Source organism: Gavialis gangeticus, unplaced genomic scaffold, assembly GCF_001723915.1.
Source record: "Gavialis gangeticus isolate Ggan-Ray unplaced genomic scaffold, GavGan_comp1, whole genome shotgun sequence".
In the NCBI taxonomy this organism is placed as follows: Eukaryota; Metazoa; Chordata; order Crocodylia; family Gavialidae; genus Gavialis; species Gavialis gangeticus.
Window position 1 is genome coordinate 160813269 of NW_017729032.1, and position 18024 is coordinate 160831292.

The window sequence follows — 18024 nt, forward strand, 5'->3', positions numbered from 1 at the left end:
CCCAAGGTCAAAAAAAAACCCACACAGAAAAAAAGTGAGGTGGTACACATGGCAGCAGCATGCACCAACCCAAACCAGGGCCTGACCGGCTTGAGCCACACTCTAGCTGCTGGTCTGGCTTTGGTTCCTGCAGTGGTTACAGCCCCAGGAGGCTCCCAGGGCCCCAGGTAAGGCTGCAGGGGCCAGCACAGTTGCTGGCCCCAGGCTCCCCTACCCTGCCCAGGGTAACCTGTTGTGCAGACAAGTAGCAGTGGCACAAGGTGTGCCACTGCTGCTTGTCCCTGGGGAAACAACTGTCCATGCTCATGTGGACATGGCCTACAGTTCACAGATTTTTATTAGGAAATACCTGTTCGTTCTAAAAGAGCTGCACTGACTAAATGGATGTATAATTGACCAGTTTAAACTGATAGAAACCCCTGACTTAGCCTCCCACCTTAAACCAGTTTCAAACTAGTTTCAAGGTAATTTAAGCATGTTTGCATAAATGTCTTGCACCAGTTTATTTAGATAAATTTAAAAAATCAATGTAGTTAAACCAGTGTAACTTTTTTTCCAAGTGAAGCCAAACCACAGACAACACTACAAAGTGAGTATATCACATTATTTAACAGAATTCACATCTGCTTCATACACACGTATAAGATATGAAGTGGATGGAGAATCGCTATGATGATGAATGTGAAGTCCACTTCCTTCCATATATAATACACTCTCAATTCACAGTTGAGAATTTGTCTCTACTGAGAAAACACCTCTATTTGTGGTATAAACTCCTCTAGAGGAGACAAAGCACAAATCATTTTTAACTTGCAAAATCTACCTGAGTGGAGCCCTATTTATTACTGACCTTGGTTAAATATATTCAGGTAAAAACAACCACTTCTTTCTCTCCACTAGGACTTTACATTGAGATAACTTGGTCAAGATAGCTATTTCACCTTTCTTCTGGTGAAGACATAGCCTGATACCTAGAATTTTGATCCTGAAGTGACCCGCTAGGTCACTTTAATCCCTGATTAAATTACATGATAGTATATGTGCACATTCCATAGTTTGTAATGAAGGCAGGCTAGAGATACACCTTATAGACTAACTGAATCAGAGATGCATACACGTTTGTGAACAGGTGTTCACTTCATGTTAAGCTCTTCCTAACACACTACAAAATCATACAGTATTTAACTGCTGTATTTAAATACACATATGCTATTATAAATTAGTTGCTCTAATTACTTCCTAATGAGTAGACTCTTCAAAGAGTTTTGCTTTCATCAAAACACAGAATATACTTCCATAATGTACTGGAAAGAGTCACTAACACCTGGGTCCCTGAAATGAAGGAAAACAAGTATTGACATTATTTTTGGCCATTATTACCTGCTCCATCTCATTTAATTGGTAGATTCCTTTGCTTCCTCTTTTAGGAAATCCCATATTCAGTTGTTTTGATGATATGAAGTCCCAGAACATTTATCCTCCAAAAATCTGCCACAGACATACACAAAATCTACTATGTCCAGTGATGTGAACCCTTGCTATTTCCAAAAAGGAACGCAAAGAATTGTGTTCCAGGCTGATTCTGATTCTCTTCCTCTGAGTGCTGAGTCACTGGCTTTGCTTTGCGCTAGAATTTAAAGTATGACCTCAGCAGAGCTGGCTTGGAAAGTTGCTGGGAAATTTTGTGTTACTTTTTTAATCTGGTTTGCTTACAATCAGACTGAACAAAAACATTTTTTAAATTTCCCACAAAGAGAAAATTCTGAGAAAAGCTCATATTGGAATTACTGAAACAAGGTGTTCCTTAAAATAAAGAGCTCCTCAGTCTCTGCTGCAGTTTGGTGATGTGGTTATACTGTTGTTTTCACTTCCACTATGACCCTTTAAATTAACAGGATTGTCAGATTCATGAGCAGGGATCCTGGTCTTCTCTGATTTAAAAAAATCCGCAATTTTCAGTTAAAAACACAGTAACCCACATTTTGCCACAATCAAAATAAAACACCACTATATACATGTCTATATATTAGTGGTGTTTCATTTAAATTACGGCAAAATGTGGATTTGGGGTTACTTTTTTGACCAAAAATTGGGGATTTTTAAAAATCAGATAAAACCAAGATCCTTGTCCATGAGACTGCTGAGGTTTTCAGGATCTGTGGCTCCTGCCCTGTGGACTTCCCCAAAATGACAAGCTCAAGCTCTGAGTCCAGGTCCCACAGGAGGAAACCTGGAAGTTCCCACCTCCAGCTGCCTGGCTCCTCTGCCATCTTCAGGGCTTCCACATTCCCTGATGGAGCTAGGCGGTGTAAGCCCTGGGCAGAGCTGGGACTCCCACAGCTTCCAGACTTTTGGCTGCACAGCAAGGACCTTGGGAGCCCTGGCCAAGCTTTCTATTTCAGAGAAGTGGTTGCCTTCAAGGGTCTTTGGCTCTGTGGCCATCCCACTACCTCAAGGCTCCAGCACAGACCAAACACCAGGTGGACCACCTCAGGAGCCCAGCATCTATCACCCTAGGGCAGCCCCACCAGTTGCACTAACTAACAGGTATGAGTGTTTCTGGCCCTGGGGCAGTCTGAAAGAATCCCTATAGGGTCTTATTAGAACTTGGATTCAATGACAATCTATCAAAGTGAAGGTGGTTTGAAAAAAATACTTTGAGTTAAATAAATCATCATTTCCCAAGAAAACTGTGGGCAAAAAACTTCCAGACAGTTTTATCACCTGCCTGATTGATTTTTCCTCTTTGAGGCATTGACAGCAGAACTGGGAGTTCCCTGGCTCAGTCCCTTGCCACTTAAGGTATTCACATTTCCATTGTATAGGTTGGAACAATTTTCAGAATAAAAATCAAACAAATACCTCTGGGCATAAACTGGAAGAAGCAAAATATAAGCACACCATATATGTATGTGTGATAATACACACTCTAGGTTTAAAAAAAAAAACCCAACTGAATGGGAAAAAAAGGGGACACCTTCTTATAGAAACAAATCTATGATTCACAGATTTTTATTAGGAAATACCTACTCATGCTAAAAAGTAAAAATAGCAGATTGAGGCACTGAAATTCTCAGAAAATAAGAGAATACCCTCAAATTGAGTATCAGAACCTTCTTCAATCTTATGTCAAAGTAAAGGTTCTAGAGAAAGCTTATGACTTTTTTTGTATAATTTGTCAGTCGCCTTCTCAAAAGAATAATAGAAACTCAAGAAAAACACAGTATAAGTTCTGTGACCTAATGTGGTTTAATTTAAACTAACAAGTAATCCTCCTGAGAGGGCAAATAGATGAAGGAGGCCAGAGGTCAAACAGATTTATGCAGCATCTGGTCAACGGAAAAAAATTCATTTACAACAACCTTTGATTGGGAGGAACACTTTAAACACATTTTATTTTCCTGGATTCTAAATAGCTGAAAATGATTCACCAAGCTTCTGCAACTTTTGAAAAAGGGAATTCCTTTCAAAGTTATTCAGTATCACGTAAAATAAAATTTGTATTTACATATGACACAGGACTAAAAAGATTTCATTTGCTAAAGAAGAACTAAGAACTCATTAGAAAATCTGAAATGGCCTGTCTGATCCTCCTCTCGTTACATTCAGGGAGGGTTTGCTACTAAGTTCAGCTGGAACAGGACAGGACCCTACTGTTATATGCTCTTAAGTCTAGTGAGCTTGGTTTTACTGGATATTTGATAGTGAGGACAATAAGCTGAAGGATCACAGAGAAAACCCTCAGGATTCTGGAAACTCAAAAGAAACTTCTGCAATGTCTGAGATTAACAGCAGCATTATTTTTTGTGACCTTTGCTGATCACTTAACAGTTTTGAACATCTAACACTTGTCTTAATTATATCAATATCTAGCAATGAATATGCATCAGCACACTTGATTATGATATACTAATCATATAAACGTAATATTTACTTATTGTATTTTATTATTTTGGAACCCCAAAATGGCATAAGTACTACATGCACACACAAAGTAATCATATCATTTTGAGCACTGTAAAATAATTTAAAAACATTAAAAATAATACTGCAATTTTAATACTATAATGCCTGTTCAATCAGTGAAACAAATAACAGCAACGATGTGGCAGTGATGCATTATCTGGGATATATAACAGTTACTTAGTAAAGAACTGGATCAGCGCAATCAAACAAAAATAGTTTGTTCTTTTTGATGTTTAAAAGAACCACAAATTTTGAACACTGCTTTATTTACACTAGTGGTTCCCAACTTTGGCAGGCCCATGGGGAACAATATGAATCACAGTAAGGAACTTCAGGCAACATCATACTTTATTCTCCTTGGCAATCTGAATATAAGATGTAAAACAAGGTCCTGTGGCCATAAAGAATAGTAGAGGATCTCTTGAGCACGATGCTGGCCGCAGACCATCCAGCTGAGGAACACTGATTTAGAGTACCTGCACATAACTCAGTATGTATGAAAATTTCTGGTGGGCATGCACAGCAAAAAAAAATCCCATGATATGTACAGATCACTAGAAATCCTGTACATCCCACAGGACCTCAACAAGGGCTTGAATTACTGTTTATGTGTACACACGTCATAGTATTTGCAAGAACAAGTACATGCCTATAGAATTTATGGTGCATGAGTAAAAGCAATTTTGCATTCTGCGGACCAAATCCAAAGATGCTATATCCTTAAGCAGTGGTTTTTAGCAAAAACCATTTGATTTCAAGGCGAGTCTGCCTGATCAAGAACAGTGTAAAACGTTCTGAGTAAGGACCTTAGGATATGGCTTTTTGTACTAAAATACAAAAAATAATAATAACTTGAACATTTACAATCTAGCACTGTGAATCAAATATTCTCAGCATTTGTTGCTTGACTCTAGGAGGAGGAATAAGTATTGTTTCTATAAGGTACTTATTGCCAAAAGATTAATATCTTACCTGAATATCAACAACATCCGATTACCTGAAACATTGCTGTCTGAATGAATGAATCGTTTGTTGCAGTGGTATGATAAGAGCTCATATACTGTATTGCAACACCTACTTCCTTTTTTTCACTAGTGATTTTTGTCTCTTTCTTTTAGCTGGGGGGAGAGGGAGGGGGAGGGTCACATGAAATTATTTTTTTTTTTAGCTGGGGGGTGAGGTCACATGAAAAGTTTTCTAAAGGAGTAAACATTGGCCCAGCCATAAAAATAATTCTTTTAAAAGAAATACTATCACTGGCACTGTGATATTCACTCACTGTATATGACAAACACTTGATTTATTATGAAAGACACTTTTCCAGTGTTACATGCTGCTTTGTAATAATGCCACAGTTCTAACATTTCTTCAGTATCTTATGTGAAGCTTGTAAACCTGTGAAGTTTATTAGACTATTCAACATAAAGCCCCCTTACTGTTAATGAATTGCTCAAATTGGAGTAAAAATCCTTGAGACCCCAAAGAAAGATTCACAAAATAAACATATTCCCAACTCAGTTCACGGTCAGAACCTAAGTCCTTAAGCATGTCCAGAACACATCTAGGCTGTGCACAGATATTCATTTCTAGCAGAAGAAATGTTTTGTCATAGAAAAATAGCCCGGAAGCTGGATTGCACAGACATCTTCTAGCTCCTGGGATGAAAGCTCTGGGCTGGCCTACGTGGCAGCGTACCTTGCAACTGGGAACTGCAATATCCAAATAGTTTTGAGGCTCTGGAGATAATTACGTAATGCCTATTGGTAGCTAATGAGTTAAATACCTACCTAATACTGAACCTACTGCAGTGACAGAGGTTACATAAATGCAACTAGTTTTGTCTAGACCTAATTTCCCACCAATGTATTTCTTTTTACAAAACAGTCTATGTCTAAGCCAACATACTGCCACTGACAGCTTTGCAAAGAATATGGCGACAGGCAGCCCGTTGAAGCTGGGTGTGCCATTTGGGTACAAATTCAAGTCTTCTAGCCCAGACAAGTTCAAGTTTGCTATACATTGTCAACAATGGCAATGTGATAAAAAAGCATCCCCATGTTGAACAGTTAGCCCAAAAAAATGTGGCATCTACCACCCCCACCTGAAACTTGCAGGTCCTTCAAATTGTGGCTAACACCTTAATTTCCACCCTTTAACTTCTTCCTGTCAACATATATAGCTCGCCATTTTTAGGTGCCTTTCCTGTAAAAGACAGCAGTATCAGTTGTCAACAATGTAACAACAGTCCACTAGCCAATAAGAAAGTTACAGGTAACATTTTCACTAACTTCAACACAGGCATAGAAAGACTTCTTACTGGTGCATTGGGTGACCCTGGGTTCTCAGTAATACCAATTATGATCATTTCTGACTTCTGTGCAGTCACTAATGGATTTTATTTTTGTAATAACCCTGTGAAGTAGAAAACTATAGACATCTTTTAATAGGAGAGAACTGAAGCACAGGTTAGATTAAGTAGTTTGTCTACGGTAACACAAGAAGCTTGTATGAATTGTACAAAAAATTTCACTTATGTGCATGTATGTTCTTTAAAAATACTATAGCTCCTATATTGTGCTTTTCTGCAGCAGATCTCAAAGGGTATGTCTGCACTGCAGACAGTGACTGTAATGTAGACATACCTAGTAGGGCTGTGCGAAACAGCTGTTTCGTTTCGACTTCCGTTTCACCATTTCAAAGGGACAGAGTTTCATTTCATTATTTCAAAGCACTGTTCCATTTTATTTAGTCAAAACTGTTTTGCTGTTTCAACGAGTTTTGATGTTTTGCCCATAGGCTATATAATGGGGAATCATGAAAATCCCACACGCAGATCTGGGGGCCCCAAAAGGGCTGTGGGGCTGTGCCAGGCTCCTCCTGGGAAGTTCAAGGCCCCCGGATCTGTGTGGTGGATGACAGGAGGCTGCTGCTGCTGCTGCCTGGGGCCAGTGGCAGTGTAAGTCTTCCCTGGTGCTGGGTGCAGGCTGTGGGAAGAGCTGGGGAAATGATTAGAGAGCTGGGGGAAAGCTCAAGATACTGGAGAATCTAACCAGGAACCCCAGCTGCTGGTTTGATTCCTTAGCTCTCTATTTCCCCAGCTGTTCCTGGGGGACACAGGCCCCCAGATCTGCATGTTGGGTTTCAGCAGGTGGCTGCTGCAGTTTCAACAGCATCAGAGCAGTCCTTTCCCCCTCCCTCTCCTTAGTTTCTGTTTAGCTGCAAGCAAGCCGGGATTTGAAACTCAAAATGTTTGGAAACTTTCAAAACATTTTGAGTGCCCTTGTTTCTCAGCTGTTTTGAAGCCTTTTGTTTTGTTTTGATTTCACTGTTTTGAGCTTGAAAGGTGTTGAAACAACTTTGAAACAAAACACCTGGCAAAATTTTTCACAGCCCGAATACCTAGCTGGCTCAAGTACTGGTAACTATGTATTTTTAACAGCATAGAGCTCCAGACATATTGCAAAACATGTCTTTGAGGCTGGGTAAATATTCAGGAGTGAGCTTTGTACTGTTGAGATTGGATTATCACCATTACCTGCACAGAGACAGTAATGTAGGCATATCCACCCAAAATACTTTACAAAAGAGGCAAGTATTTTGCAGATGTGGAAAATGATTAATCAATCTCTTCAAACATAAGCATGTTCTGAGTCAGAACATACCAGATTTTACCACATTTTACATAGGTTCTACTATTTTTAGACACTAGGCAAGCATCTTGTAGGTGGCCAGTCTGTGGCACATGGGCAGATTCTGTGTGTAGCACATAACAGATCAAGTAGAGGACACAGCAGCAGATAGGTAAGGAAGCAGAAAGCAGAGCAGGAAATCAGCCAGGGAATATAGAGTACAGAGCATAAAGCAGTGTAGTGGTGTGGGCAGAGGAACAGAGTCAGGGTGGCCTTTGGGGAGGGTGTAGAGCTAATTTGTGCCCCACATGCCAAAAGGTTTGGTCCCCTGTTGTAGGACATGTCTGTGTCACCTCTGAACCATGCTAGAGAGTACTACAATGGAGCACACCACCCCCCTTCCACATACGTTGCCTTGCTAAATGGATATAAGGGGACTGCTTTGATGGAGTGCTAGTCATGAACCAAAAAGCTCTCCCAAAACAGCAATTGTGTTGCTGGGCACCCAGTATCACACAGCTCTGTTACATCAGTTTTGGCAGGTAGTAAGCCCAGAGGGAGCAGCCTTCACCCTAATGCTGTTGAGAGGTGGTATAGATCTACAGGATACGTAGGTTTCATGTCCTGCCAGATACTTATCCAGTATCTGTTCTTAAAGATAGCACATGCTTTGTAAAATGTGGTATAATCTGATATATACTTACTTAGAACATGTTTTTGTTCTGTGGAAGAGATTGTTATTTAGGTCTCGCAACTTGTAAAATGATACTTGCCTCCCTTGTAAAATACTTTGGGTAAGCCTACACTTCTGTCACTTTGTAGGCATTGGTGACAATCCAGCTCAGCATCCTAAAGCTCACTTCTTCCTCCACCACCTGAATATGTACCCCACTTCTAGGCTGGGTTTTGTAATTTACAGCCTGTGTCTACATAAGTAGTGGACTCATAAGCATAAGCAAGTACTAAGTACCATCCCTGCATGTTTTTTTCCCAACACTATTGCACAGTAGCAACAAGCTACTGTGCAGTAGATCATTTCTACTACACAGTAGGGGTGTGCAAAACAGGCCATGTTGAATTCGGATTCGGCCCAAATCAGGGGACAGTGATTCGATTTGTTGATTCAGATCACTGTCCTGTTTCCATTTGGCCGAATCCGAATCTGAAGATTTGATACTGATTTGTAGAATCAGCGATTCGGCCATAGACACAGCTTTAAATGTTTTTTCTACATACATCAAGGTACCAGGTGGGGCTTGTAAGAGCTACAATGATGGGACGGATGGAGCATCCCACAGGAGTGCGGGAGGGCCCCTCGTGTGCTCAGCCGATGACCCCCCCCATGAACCTCTGACTCAGCAATTGGCCACAACGGGACCCTGGGTGTCCCCCCAGACCCAGGAGGCACCAGTCCCCGAGCCGGGGAGGGGGCCAGGGTCCCCCGCATGCTCCGCGGTGGACCTGGAAGTGGACCAGAAGTGCTTCTGGTCCACTTCTGGGTCCACTGCCGAGCGCGCTGGGGACCCCCTCCCACGCTCCTGTGGGACACTCTATCTGCCCCACCATCTCAGCATTCATGAGCCACCTGGTACCTTGAGGTATATAGAAAAAAACATTTAAAGCTGTGTCTATGTCTGAATTATTGAATCACTCTGAATTTCTCCAAATCAATTTGGAACCTCTGAATCAATTCAGAAAGATTAAAGGGTCTCCTGATTTGATTCAGATTCAGAGATGTGGCTGCTGAATCGGGCTGAATTTCCGCTGACTTGAATCAGCAACTGAAGCTTTGCACAGCCCTACTGCACAGTAGTGTCGCATCATGGTTAGTGCCCGGCAGTGCTACTGTGCAGTAATGTCTTTTGTAGATGTGCCCACCAGGGGTGATGCATAGCAGGTGCATGTGGGTGTACCGCCTACTGCCATCAGTGCCTGCAGGTGGTCACCAAACCCTGGTCAGTGCTCACCACCCACTGCCGCCAGTGCTGGCAGCATCTGCAGGATCTCCATGCTTACTGCCACTACGTTCTTGCCACCGCCAGCGCAGCTGTGCCCCCCAGCTGCTGGGGGCATGCATCGTTCATGGTGCCCATAATGAGTTACATTCTACTGTGACAAAACTGCTATTACTGGAGGTTAAAACAGGTGGATGGTGACTTACTTGAGCAATCATATACCATAAGCAATGACGAAATATTCTATTTAAAAGATTATGTGTAAACACTAATTCTACTAGAGAATGTATACACAAGCTCTAGGTGCCTGGATAGCAGTCAATTTTACAGGATCAAAGCAATACAGAAGCAAAATGAACTTGTCAGGCAGTAGATGAGAGACCACAGCAGCCAGTACCTACCTAACGTTACATAAAAGCCTTCAACTTTCCTCATCCTCCAAAGCCCTTTCAAGTCAAGATGAGGGAATGAACTGAAGTGCACTGTACTCGGGCACAGTTCTATGCCCTACCAGCTTTACTTTTCACTTCCAGGGAGAAACCAAGTTTGAACACCTTAACTGTTCTTGATCACAGTGCTCTTCAGTTCATTTCCTCATCTTGACTTGAAAGGGCTACTGAGAATGAGGACAATTGTAATATTATAACCCTGAAATAGTATTAAGACCTCATAGCAGGGTGAGGGAAGTAAGTTGGAGGTACTTCAGGACTGAATCATGTGCTCTAAACTTAGTATTTAACTAATTTCAGGATTCAGCTGATGCTGTATAATTTCCTTGTGTCATGCCTATCACTACTATTCTATTGCCATTATTTGTTTATCTGTTAAGGACCTTCCTTATACTTTGCAACCAGTCTGATGAAATCAGTGAGGCTTTTCATGGAGAAAGGTGTTCTTCAGCATGGCTATGACTGTCACAATTTGACCTTGGGAGTTGGAAGCACCTCTTATAAAGCACTGAACACACTAGAAAACATGAGCCATTTCCTTAGGGGGTGTACACTGGACAGCTGAAAACAACATAGATCAGATGTGCTCAGCTCCTGGCCTGTGCACAGATCTGGTGCCTGGTGCCAGGTCTTCTGGCCTGCAGGGCTCCGCATGGGTATGTGGGGAGCCTTGAAGGCTGTGGCCCTATGCACTAGATAGGGCATGCAGGGCAGTGTGGGACCCAATTGTGGTGTGTGGGGCCAGGTGGAGGCAGTGTGGGGCCCTGATCTCGGTGCATGGGGCTGGACAAGAGGAGGTGTGAGGCCCTGGAGCCCAATCCTGGTCTGCAGAGTCTGATCTAGCCCACCAACCAGCCCCTTGCCATTCATATGGCTTGTGGGGCCTGAAGGTTGAGCACTACTGATATAGCTAAATTTTGACACAAGCTGGAGTTTCAAAGCTAAACCAGAGACAGCTCAGATGAGACTAAACAGAAAACAAGAAGACAGAGATGTGCTGTTGTTATATGGGTATGATTCAGTTGCTGGAGGCCTTGTGGAAGAAGTGGGTTTCCAAGAGAGATTTCAGTAAGGAGAGGATGATGTGGAGCTACTAATATTTGAACTTCGCCCTGATTAAGACAACAATCTTGTCTCTATTAGAAAAAAAAACTCACAAGATTAATTAAAACAGTAACAAATCAGTCTAGCTAAACTAATACAAATGTCTAATGTAGATGCACTTAACTGATTGAACCTCACTTATTTATTTCAATACAGTAATTTACTGGCACAAACTAATAAGATGGTTTAAGTAGGGATTAAGCTGATTTAATGTGTCTGCATTAGGATTTGCATTGTTGGCCTAGTTAATCTGGTGCATTCATGCAACTTCAGACATGCCAACAAAACCTCAGAAACACATCAAAAGTAAAAAGGTTCAACCAATTCCCTCACACACCCCATTTTCATTACTTATATTTGCAGGAAACTCTCTCTGCTTCCACCAGGTGCAAACTTTAATTTCACAGTAAAACAAAGGAAGTTACTTGTTTCTTGGCCTACATATACAACTCATTTTCTTCTGAAGTGCCCTCATAAGAAATTAAACAGTAATATCAACAATAGTTCCTCTTGTAACAGTAACTGAGGTATACTTCTGTGTATTTAAAAAAAATAAAAGTACTTAATCTAAACAGAGTTGTGAGACACTTTTTTGACTGAAGCACAGGTTTAATGATGTGCAAGGAGAAATAGATTCAGGGATTTTAAGGCTGGAAAGGATCTTTATGATCTAGTTGGACCTTCAATATATTATAGGCCATAGCATTTCACCCCAGTGATTCATGCTTGAATTCAATACATTCTGGTTAGAAAGTCATTAATAAGGGATTGTTTTTTCTCCAATGGCCTTCCCATGCTATTTCTATGGAATCAGTATTCTGGTAATTTTGATAGCAAAAATGATCCCAGAAAGTCAAAAACAGGCAGTCCTCAGACTTGTGACACAATCGGTTCCTGAAAATCGTGTCTTAAGGTGAAACGTTGCAACTCAGAACCAATTTTCTCATAAGAAATGATATTATAAATGGGGGGTTGGTTCCTGAACCAAGGCTAGGTACCCTATTTTCACTAAAAATACCCCAGAATTTTGTATTCAATCAATTATAGATAAGTAATATAGCTACACTAATGTATTTATACTGTAAAAGGCAATCATATTGATTTGGAAGGACTTCTTTGAGGTGACGTTGCTGGATTTTTTGAAAGGCTCTTGGTTGGACTTTTTGAAGGGTTCTTGGCTGGAGTCTTCTCAGGAGTCTTGGCTGCCGGTTTTTCTGGTGTCTTGTCTGCTTTCTTAAAGAAAGTGTCCAAGGACAGATGTTCTCCAGGGAGATGAGCGATGCAGTGAAGTTGTTCACTGGCGTGCCGTCCCATCAGATCAAGCATTGTAAAGTTGAAACTGATGTCATAAAATTGAAACAGGGTGTCAATTTATAAATACTGTAAGTGAGAAATGTTGTAACTCGAAACATTGTAAGTCGAGGGCTGCCTGTATGTTAATGTGATCCTGTCACTGTACAACATTAAACAACTAAACATTGTTCTGGATTTCAAGTCTGGAGACCTGCTTAGTCTCATGGGAAACATGCTGGAAGATTGATGTCAAAGTCTGAAATATTTTTGATTAGGGTGCACAACAGAAAAAAGGTACAAAACAAAACAGGGTACTTACAAATTGAAATAGGCTGGTTATGCAAAACAAATTTAGTTAAATCCTGTTCTAACAAGCAATCCTTTTAGTATGGAAGAATGGGTTGATTCTGTTGATGAATTTTGATGTAATCAGTGTGACAATAGTTACTTTCCTGCTTTTGATAAAAACAGACAGAAAACAGGAGGATGGAATAGTGCAACTTTTGCTGATATTCTCAGGATACAAAGGGGCTGGTCACAGGCCAATGATCTCAGTGGGTAGGTTAGCCATGATAGGTGTTCCTCTGTATCTTGGCTCACTTGCCCAGCCTGTTATGATATCTGACTGTTCTCCTTTACTTGTCATTCTCAGGGGTGACCAAGCTAGATGTGTTGTCTCATCTTGCTCTGCTGATGCTGTGAAGTGCACTTGGTCTCAGAATCACAGGAAGGGCTGATAGAGAGAGGGAGGATAGGAGAAAGGTGATGGAGGGAATGTAAGAATCACATATGGAATGCAAAGACAGGGCAGGATTTCCCATGCACCAGGCTAGGGTTCTTGATGGTCTCGTGATGATGATCAGGCATCTTCATGACTGTGCTGGACTGGATATATGATAGTTGAGGTTGACCAACAAAAACCAGAATCTCTGGAGTCTAGCAAAGCTCTGTTGGCCTTTCCTGGGGAATTCCCAGGAGTCTGTTTATCAGTTTGGTCCTTAAATTTTCTCTTTCTAAAATTCTGGTTAGGAGAGTGGATTAGTCTGTCTCTCCATTATTTCATACTTCACTTTTGACTTGGCTCTATGACTGGACTTGATCTTAACCCAATACTTGAACTGTATAAGAAGCATTTCTTGTTTGGATTATTGCAGTCTTTCTGTTCCCTTTTCAAAACTCTTCAACTTAAGTTTATTGTTACAGATTTTTGTAACACTTTAGGAACTTTCACTTACTGCCTACGGTTGAGCTTGCAGAACATATCTATAGACCCCAATTGTTCCTGCATCTAGGAAAAGCTTTCACATATCAGTCTGCTGTTGGGAAAATGGGTCACTTGTGCAAAACCCATTTTCCTCTGCCCTTCACATACATTAGTGTGAGAAGCAGTAAATACCACAATGCTTCTCATAATATAAGCCCTAAAAGTATCACTTATCATGACAGTATTAGCTGAAATGATAGCTGAAAACTCACTTTGTGAACAAGAAAGACTGTCTGCAAAGTGAGAACTCCAGTGTGTCAAAAATGGTTTCCATTTCAGTGCAGAAAGAAGCCAAAAACTTTCACACATTTTGTAAAAAACCTAGAGAAAGGAGAACAGTCTAGTGGCTTAGAGCACTTTGCTGGGGGAATAGGAGACTTCCTTTAGGCGGAAAGGGAAACTGAATCCAGGTCTCCCACATTTTTTGGATGATTTGTCCAATCACAGATAGGTATCAGTTTCTTTTGTAATGAATGATAGTATCATTTTCTCATCTAACCATGTTTTGAAGGAAAGCACTGATTCACCCCCACCCCTACACACATTCACTGTGGTCTTAGGCATGTATCTTCCAGCAAAGATTCAAGGCTGTGGATCTCAAATGGAGGGAGGCTCAAAAAATCCCCCCCAGGAACAAGATTTCAGACACATTCTTTTTCTTGTTTTTTTTCTATTGGCCAGCTTATGTACTTCCTACGTACTTATGTACCAAGTTCCCTTATGTTAGGTGTTGCTACTCATCAGTCTCTTTGCAAATCAAGATAATAGTGACTTTTGATAGTGCAGGGAATTAAATTTAGGTCTCCTGAGTCCTTTACTAGTACCCTAGCTACTAGATGTATTGCCACCCACTATTTTGCTCATAACATACTTGTATAAGGGCCCAAACCTGGCATTACACTGAAAAAACTCAAAAAGATCTCAGTATTGACCAGTCCTGGATTGTCTAGCAGTGATCAGATTTTTGGGGTATTGGCCCCTCATTAATTTACAAATACTAGAATTGATGAAGTGATGTTGTAACTGTGATGGTCCAGGAAATATGCAAGAGACAAGGATTTTTCTTTTATTGGACATATTCTTTTATTGGCCCAAATATCACAACCATGCAGCTGGTTCAATAAAAATGCCGTGAGGAGATTCATTAGCACTGGAATTGCTTTTGGGACTGAGGCAGTGTCACTAGACTCTGCGAATGTGTCTCAGCGTTCAAAGAATTCTTGATCCAATGTGATGAACCTTGTGACATGCTTGCACAATCTTGCCAAGTTGCTACGAGTGAGTTTGCCCCATGTGATATATTCAGTATAGTAGAAACGAAGAACTCCTTTTTCACAGGGTAAACATTACAGGTTTGAATGTTCCTTAAAAGCTGAAAAGTGACTCTCTGATATCATCCTATTACTCAGTTATGCCCCTGATACTAGTCTAATAATGGTAAGCACTGGAATTCTGAAAAGCTTTCAGTGTTCAGCAGCTACAGAGGCTATCTATAACTGAGTCAAGAATAAACAGTTTAATGCTTTATTTTCCAAATGTATTTCCTTAATTTGCCCATTAAAAACCACTAAAAACCACAATATACTTGCCAGCTGCAAGTCAGCATTAGCTAAAGAAGCTATCATCCTCACTTATAGTTTTTATAGTTTACTATTCTGTGTAGCTTTTGCCTACAGTGCATATCACAAGCTAAAATTAAATTTAAGAAAACAATTCTTGCACAGTGTACATATAAAACATGCAGTATTGCTCATTTACATTTTGAATATAGTATGTACAACTGTTTTGATCTCAGGCAAGCTCAATGTTTTAGATTGAATATCATAGAAATCATTGTGATATGGGAGTGTCTACTTAGCATATTCTCTAGCTAAAATATATTAATTTCTGTACCCATAATTGTTGATCTGTAGATTGCCTATTTAAAACAATACAGGTTATCTGATCCAGAGTGGCCATATAATGTACCTGCATGTGTTCCTGTCTTTCCTATGAAGAACTATGCCAGTAAATACTGGACATGTCTACACAAGACACTAACTTCACGGTAGCCTAACAGCACTGTGCAGTAGTGTGCTGGGTAAAACCCATGTTAATACGCTACTGTGCAGTAGTATTAGGCTAAGCATCACTAAATAGCCATGTGCTGGCACTAGTGTACAGTAGTGTGAGTTTCTGTGCATTGATTTAGTACTTGGTTAACCAAATACTAAATTTAATGTGTAGTAACTACTGCACATTAATGAACATGTAGATGCGCCCATTGTGGGCCACATGATATCATCAGTTTTAGGCATCATGTGGCTTACTGATTTCCATGAGATGTAGTAACATGGCAATGACACAAAGAAGTGCACTGGACTTTCATGTTCTTTAAAATGTAGGAGTATATGGGAGTTTAAAGAATTAGCTGTTATTAAGAAGTCATTTGGCATCTCCTGTTCATCGTGAGCAAGAAGTTCTATAATATCTGTTATCTACCAGGGATTGTTTAAATTTAAGCGCTGTGCTGGTCTTCCAGAGCCTTCAGATCCATTCAATTTAAATATTTTCCCTGCACAGGAATTCTTCAGTGGTAAGAGACCTGTAGCAGCTCCTGCCCCTCTTTCTCTCACAAAATTCAAGTTATTTCTATTTTCAGAATATAGGATATACCTATGGAAAAAGGGCCCTAGCCAGGGCATCCCTATACCCCACTGTTTTCTACTTATCAGAACAGCCACTGGATACCACTAGCAACTGGTACAGTTTAGACTCTCATTCTTCTCTAAATGGTATAGTGAGACTGACTTGTGCTGAGCTGACTGAGGCTCAAGGCAGCTGCAAAGACTGCAATAAGGCTAGCTGTGCTTGTTCTCTCAAATACAGCTTCTACTTAGCACATCTTGTTGGGCTAAAGAATCTGGTCACCGATGTCTTGATGAATCTATCAGTATAATAATGCCTGTCTTTATATTAGTATAATATGGAAAAGAACTGATAAACCACACAATCATAACAGGGTAAATCAATGTATGGGTATGTTTCCCCCCTCTATGCAGTAGTGTGCTACTGTAAAAACAACACCAGAACACTGGAATAAGTAGAAATCATAAGCAGGACAGACCTATTAAACAATGTACTTTTTCCCTTTGCCTGTGAAGCTTCATTTCCACACTCTAAATTTTGGTTATGTTTTTGTCCAATCTAACTTTAAATGGCTCAAGCACTATAGTCTGCTACAGAAGGTTGCTATTTCAGATGCCAAGAGACCTTGCAATCATGACATTCAGAATGTTTTCTCTTTCTGAATCATGTTCCCTAGTTCTTAGTTATGACCCCTTGAAGCAAATTAAACTATTTTCATCCTCAGAATAAGGAATATATTATATGTTCAGAGCATTGCCAACATCATTAAAAGCCCCTGTAGCTGAGAATGACAGTGCTGTGGCTCAGGGTTCTTGAGTTAAGTGTGGTGAATGTGCAGATGACAGTATATACTGGTAATTATAGCAGGTAAAAGTGTAATTTTGAAAGAAAAATGTTGATAGATTCCATTTTAATCATGCAATTTCGTACTTTTGACCAGGAAAAAAGAGATTACTCCTAATGATATCCAAATAGTACAGTAGGAATGTCAGGAAGAGCCAAGTTTTAAATGAGCCATTAGGTGTGGCAGGAAACTGCCTTGGAGAGGAGAGATGTAATTTCAGAAAAGTCTCTTGCAACAGGATGAAGGTGCTCCAACAAAGGCTATTGTCTGATAATACTATTTTCAAAATAGAGTTATAACCTGTATTTCCTATGTCTCATCTCTTTCCTACACGGTACTACTTTGAGTTCAGGGTGGTTCTCACATTCTTTTTCTCTCTTCCTTGCCCATATCAGATCTTATCAAAGCTCTTGGCAGTCACTGATGCTGTGGTTTCAGAACATTTCTCTCTGCTGCTGCTGCAAAAAAATAAATGTTTGTATGCAATGTTTTTTACTTCCTTCTCCACGCTCTTCATTACATGCAATTCAGTGGTAAAGTGTCTTCATATTACTCTATCAGTTGGACTCACTTTGCTTTCTCCTCAGGATACACATTTTGAAATTTACTTATTAAGTAATCCATACCTATGCCTATGGTTGCTGGCCAGCTCCCCATTAGATGCAGACAAGAAAAAAATTATTGCTTTAACTGTAGATAGCAGCATAAAGCTGAACTCCAGTTATCTCCCCTTCTCATTATATATACATATTAAGTTATATTTTGCCTATGTGTCTCTTTACATGGCTCATAAGAAAGTGTTTGGTTTTGACCCCGTGAATTATAAATTCAGAACCATCAGTTCAAATTTACAGTTCATAGTTTCATAGTTTCATAGTTTCTAGGGTCGGAA

At 40.3% G+C, this 18024-nt stretch overlaps 1 protein-coding gene across 3 annotated transcripts in view; it reads right to left on the reverse strand.

Annotated features, from left to right (window-relative positions):
• Positions 1-5021, reverse strand: part of LOC109303423 (P2Y purinoceptor 8-like) — a 13951-nt gene extending 8930 nt beyond the window's left edge. For 2 of the 3 annotated variants that reach the window (XR_002099102.1, XM_019525629.1), the window contains exon 1: positions 4939-5015. The gene's annotated coding sequence lies outside the window, so the exon portion shown is untranslated. Of the gene's footprint in view, positions 1-4938 lie in introns of all 3 variants that reach the window. The other variant, XM_019525628.1, reaches the window with a different exon arrangement.
• Between the last annotated feature and the right edge of the window lie 13003 nt (positions 5022-18024).